The following is a 6,773-nucleotide window of genomic DNA, read 5'->3' as shown; positions in this document are numbered from 1 at the left end:
TGTGTTTCCATGATCTAATCAGTTGTGGCCTATTTAATGAAATTTGAGTTGATCTCTGTTAGTGTCAGCTTCTCAACAATGTCTGATGTTTCCAACAATGGTGGAAAGTATGGCCGAAGGTGGTCCACATTGAATAATGGGTGCAAGCCAAGGAATGGGGGGATACATAGCTAAAAAGAATTGTCACCAACATCCTTGGTTATGGTGTAAGGCCTGTATTAGAGTGGTTGAAGATTCCAATAGGATTTTGCAAGGCATTCCTTCTGCAAATGAAACCAAACCTTGTCACCCACTTGAAAGTCACGTGGAACCCGATGTTGATAATGAAATTGTTTGTACTTATTATTGTTGTATCCCATATATCATGGACTTGTTGGTGGATATGTAGACGGAATTCAATAAAATTGATGGCCTTATCAACTTCAGATTGAATATGTGCATATTTTATCAGTGCAGTTGCAAGAGTCATTGCAACATCAATGGGACACAATGGTTGAAATCCCAAGACAATAAAATGAAAATAACTTCTAGTGGAGGTTATAAGAGAGACTTTTAGTGTGATAAAATTGGAAAAAAATGTGAAAAAAAACTCCACTACAACATCTGTTTGTGGTAGCAAATGTTTTAACGGAGCTGATAACAAAACTTCATCACAACTAAAAAGACTAGGTGGCTAGAGGTTTTAGTAGATGTTTACTTACTAATGTGCTTACTGGAAAAATAACACCCGGATGCACTACTAATATAAAAGCATCATTGTTGTAAATTTAAATAAAGGCACCAAGTCTATAAACAAACATTTGGAGCATTGGTGCATTAAATATATAAAAGAACCAATAATTTAATAATAAAAATGTAATGGCTTGTACTATTTATGATACCATGCATCAGGGCATTAAATGCAAAAAACATTGGTACCTGAAAAGTATGCCACCCCTATGCTTATGTCTTCCAAAAAACCCTTTTTATTACTTTTAAGGAAGGGCGCTAGGGTAGGAAAAAAAATCTTGCAGCCCCGATGCTTTTATATTATCCAATGCATCGGGTAGTTATGTGTAATAATGTACCATCACTGATGAGTTGTATAAACAAGATCGGTGCTTCAAAAGTATAATGCTCGGTGCTTATGTGCTTGCCAAAACCTCAATGTTTTACTTTTCAAAAAAGGAACCGTGGCATGAAAAACAAATCTTATAGTATCGGTTCTTTTACATAATCTAACTCACCGATGTGTTAAAGGTAATGATGCATTGGTGCGTTGAAGGAAAATCACACTGGTGCATGAAAATTATATCTTCCTGGTGCGTATTTATTTTACAAACGCACCAAGATACCATTTTTTATTATTGTAAATATGGTTGTTGAAAAACTTATTTGAAAAAGTATGCACTAATATACGATTTCCCAGTATCAATTTTCTCTTTTTTAGAAACATCACCCTGTGACAACACACTTATTACGATTTTAAATCCGTTATTCATTGAAAAATGGACATATATCTTATAGAAATATTCATATAAATTAAATTTTGATTAATGCATTTGTATATGATGTTTGAATTAATTTTTTATATCATCATATTTCACATTTATTCATTATAATATTTAATCAATGGTGTAAGATTTCACAACAACAGTGGACAACACAATAGAATAAATTAAAATATATTTTATTATATATGAATAATAGCCTCTTTTTCATAAAAAATGTGATAGTTATCAGTAACCCTTTGCCTTTCAATTGGGACAATATGTTCATTACATTAAAAAAAATGTCTAATTTTCATAGAAAATTATTTTAAAAAATACAACAACTTTCACTGATATCCAAATAGATCATCATTATTCACTACAACTATTGTCACAGTTCTTCAGCTACTTCCATGACTTAGGTTATTTGGATGAATTTTTTGTTGATTACGTCGATTTTTTCCGTCTTCCTCAAGTTTCATCTACAAACATATAATAAAGTGTAATGAGTGTATCTACACTCATGAAAATAATAAAAGTTGAAATAAATAATATACATCTATGTAAGTAAAAAAGAAATGTAACATATTAAGAAGTCTGTCCTAGATTATACACATTCTTTCAAAACAAAATCCCATGCCTTCTTTAGTAATATATACATATAATTCTAGAAAATCATTTTCATTAGGAATGTTACTTCTTGAATAATACTTTTTTGTTATTGTATGTTTTTTCTATTGCAAGTCTGATAGGTCTCATTAACCATTTATTTGGAAATGCTTCCTATAGTTTAAATATAACTTGATTCTTGGAATCATTGTATTGATTTCTATATTCTAAGTGGAAAGTATGTCTATACGTTCATTCCACTATATCCCTCTTAGTTTTATAAAAAATTCCCCCCTTTCTTTAACATCCAACACCACTCCAGATGAGTTAAGGACCAATTCATCGTCATTTACATGTTATATAATTCTTTTCTTATAATGACATTCTTTTCCTTCATTGTTGGTCCCTGTAGAACATTAAACATATATGAATTAATAAATTTTTTGAAACATGTTACCTAATATTGCTAAGTATATTATTAATGAATATTAAAAAAAAAATCATATTGAATAGTAATTTTTCATTCACCTCATTCATCCTTTTGCAATTTTTCTATCAGGCTTTTACGCTCTTTTACACTTAGATCAAAAAAATGTTATCGAGCTTCCTCAATTTTTGGCTCTGTATTACACATACTAACCAATACATATTAATTAAACTTACATATAGTAAAAACATATTAATTTTGTAAAGAATATACAAAGAACTTTCCTTTTCTGGTTTTTTGGATGTGCTATCATTATGTCGATTAGTAAATTTGTTACTTGAAAACTTCTCAAACATTTTTGTTATCAATATACAACATGTACCATTCAATACACAACCAATTATATATATTTTATAGTTAAATCACATAATTTTAGCCAAAAAGAGGTTTGGTAACCAGTGCAGTTATCTGCATAAATGCAGTAGTGCATTTAATTTAGTAAAAGCACTAGGGATTTTAATTGTTGAGCACCGCCAACTAAAATTAATTTTTTTTTAAATAAATTTAAATTATGAAAGTGTGATATGAAACGATAAAAGAACCACCATTACAGTAAAGAAACAAAAACATACAAAATTAAACACAAGTTTTTGGACTTAATTGTTTTATTTGGCAGAGGCGCACCGATGCATTATATTACACAGGGAACACTCATAAACATAGGTTGTTTTAAAAAAGAAAGTATGGACAGACCCAACAAGGTTTGGATCCGATCCAATAAGTGCCCCCCCTGCTTTACATGTCAAATGTCTTATACATAGTAACACAAACCCATTAAATCTAAAATGCCTAAGATGAAGAGCACTAATTATGAAGTGGTAGAGGGAGTTAAAACCTAAGGTGAAATTCTGTAGTCACATAAGCAAGAAGAAGAAAGGGTTTAAGATAAGTATTGATTTTTTTATTTTTTTATTTTTTGAATTTTAATTAAATCTAAATAAGAACAGAGATCATAAATTTGTTTATTAGTAAAATCAATAGTAAAATTTTTACTGTGCAGGGTTTTTATTTCTTTTTGAATTTTAATTACATTTAATAGAAATTGTAAATTTTTTTATTAGTAAAATCAAGAGTAAAATTATAAATTTTTATTATGCAAGGTTTTGAGTGAATCACCATACCTTTCAAATTCTGATCTTTTGAATAGTTCTGTTGTTCCAAATTATTCTGCTGCTCAATAATGCTCCTAGTATGTCTCTCTTGCAAATATTTCCCTTGAAATTTTGGGAAAAATAATGGAATAGTGAATAAATTCTTATTATTTATAAGACTTTATGAAATTACATTTTGAGAAATAAATTACGCTTATTTTTCAATTTGAAAAAAATAAATTCATGCACTTTTTTTTGGTCCATTTTTTGCAACATTGGTGTGATTCATAGTAAAAAGCATTGGGTGTGTTTAAGAGTAATGCGAACCAATTAAGATAACTTATCGGTGCGCTAAATTTTTTTAACGCGCCGATATGGTAGATTTCCATTTTTATTTTCAAAACCCGAGAAACTTGTGTGATTATTATTTTATCGTGTCAATGTGGTTATTATTTAAACGCATCAGTGTGGATAGTTTCATAAGAGCACCAATATGCTTTAAAAGTTAGCTGAATTTTTATTTTGAAATAAAATGACATATTCATCTCAAATTATCCTTTAGGATGCATCCACATGGTTACAATAGTTCATAAGATATGTATTTTCCGTTTAAAATCGCCTTATTCTTGAAAAATTGTTTAAAAACTATATTGAAATTCAAATTGTGGTTATATAGTTCTCGAAATTAATTTTAGGTATGTGACAAGAAAATTATTGTTGATTTTACTAAAATGCAGGGAGAAAATATCATAATATGAAATGGCCAATTCTTCAAATTCCATCTCGTTCCATATTTCTCAAAGTCCTTTACGAAGTTCTACCTTTCCATCTACAGTAAATTTATATTTTATTTATATTTCAATTATCTAATTGATTGTTTTTTTTATCCATGTCAATTTGAATAAAAATGTATCCAAATTTGCAGGATCCTGATTCAGAATTGAGTTTAAATGTGAAAAAAAATTCCACCCGTTCAAAAATGTCAGAAGATCTTATCACAAGCAACATACCGCAAGAAGTTGGTATATGAAAATGAACAACTACTTTACCCTGCAAATTGTAACATGCCATCTCCCAGTCACAATCTTGGGTCAACGATGGTAATAATTGTTTGGTATAATGCAATTTCAACAAAAAAATTGTATTGTGTGACTAATATCATTTATGTAATAATGTTCAATATTAATTGAAATTAGGATTCTAGTGATGATGAACGACCCACCTACCATATTCTAGTGCACCCCACTACACTGTCAAATCGAGAGAAGGCTGCATTAAGAGAAAAACTAAAAAAGGAAGCATATCGAGAATGGTTGAATCAACGACTTACTCAATTCCCACTGTGTCCAGATTCACCAATCAAGAATTACTACAACAATAATAGTTCTTCATCACACGTTGGCAATGGAGGCAATAAAATAGAGGTTGGTATGGATGGTTACTTAAGTGATACCGCTACCATGGAGACAATTTTTTTAGATGCATTCCAGCACGATGAACTAGGGGATGACACTCATACCACTAATACCTTTTTCAAAAGCCTAAAATCTACTTCCAACAGCCCTCTATTTGGACTTGGCGACTAGTCAAAATCTACCCAGTTGGGGACAATGATGTTATTGTACAACTTGAAAGCAAAATTTGGCATGTAAAATGAATGCTTCTTGGAAATATTGAGGTAATTGACCATTATCAAGTCCCTTATATTTTGATAAATCTTGTCACACAATCAACATTAAAAGGGGTTGATTTATGAACATTAAATATTGACATTGTACATTTATGTTGCCCACCAGCTGCAGCTTATTCAAATATAAGGTTATTCCTAGTGATAAGGTCTTGCCCAGTAGTTGTGAACATGAAAAGTAGTTGTTGAAAATGTTGGGTGTTGAGTACATATCATATGATGCATGTATAAGTGATTGTATTCTATATAGAGGAGAATATGCAGAGAAAGGGATATGTCTGAAATGTGGGCATGATCAGTACCATAAAAAAAGTGTAATTCACATGATACTCCTCATAAGATATTTAGGAACTTGTCTATAATCTAAAGGATTCAAAGGCTCTTTCATTGCAAATATTTATCTATGTTGTAGGGATGGAATTCCTCACACAAAAGTGAGACTGGAGTTATGAAAATCCCAACAGGTTTAATATCCCTGAAGCATATAGAGGATACATGGCCCAGAAAATTCAAGGATGAAGTACGAAGTCTACAACTCATCATAGCAATGTGTAACCACCCTCCTCCCATATCTACCAAAGTAATCGACCAACTAGGGCAAACATGTGACAAGAGGTTACTATGATATGATTCAACCTCCTAGGTGACCTTAAGGAAGTGGAATTGATGGAAACACATCAAAAATACCTTCCACATCAACCATAACACTCCCAGGAGCCATCCCAACCACACAAGTCTCATGCCCTTGGGTCCCACTGAGTTTTTAAGCTATTAAAACTATGGATTTTCCCATTCTATGGGCATGCCAATGCCTAGAGAGCTCTAGACGCTTCCACAATCCTGCATGCCTGCATCTAGGGACTATTTCCAACAAACCTATGTGAAAGTCCACAGGATTTAAGGCACTTTTCAAGCCCATAATTTCGACCACTTCCCAGAACTTGTTGTAACTTCTAGAATCCATTAAATACATGATGACAAGGCTAATAAACCAAAAACTAAGTCTAGGACTAGGACTACCTATCCCCAAATGGGATTGACATGTTGTCAAACACTTCGCATCGATGCAATCTACAGGTCTAGGATACAAGACATAGCATGAATGACTGAAAAATATTAAGATACATGACAAGAAGGATCACCAACTTCTCCCTTGAACTGTTATGGAATTAATTAGGCCTTGCATCCATTATCCTTTCAGTTACAAGTAAATACATGAAATAACCATGACAATAACCAGTCATATAACCATGCTTATAACCAACATTAAACCATGAAAATAATAGTGAGATATCAACCATTAAATCCACATATTAATAAGTACAAAAGCAAGAGAACTTATCTTTTATTAAACATAGGCAAATATGACCAAGTTCGGGACTTCCACGTACCACCCAACCGTAGACAGGGCTGAACCAAATCTTTCTTTC

The sequence above is a fragment of the Pinus tabuliformis genome, chromosome 7 (genome assembly GCF_031772625.1).
Source record: "Pinus tabuliformis cultivar Carrire ecotype Pingquan chromosome 7, CPIR1, whole genome shotgun sequence".
NCBI classification, from domain to species: Eukaryota; Viridiplantae; Streptophyta; class Pinopsida; order Pinales; family Pinaceae; genus Pinus; species Pinus tabuliformis.
The sequence above is the reverse complement of the archived record's forward strand: the minus strand, read 5'-3'. Positions refer to the sequence as shown.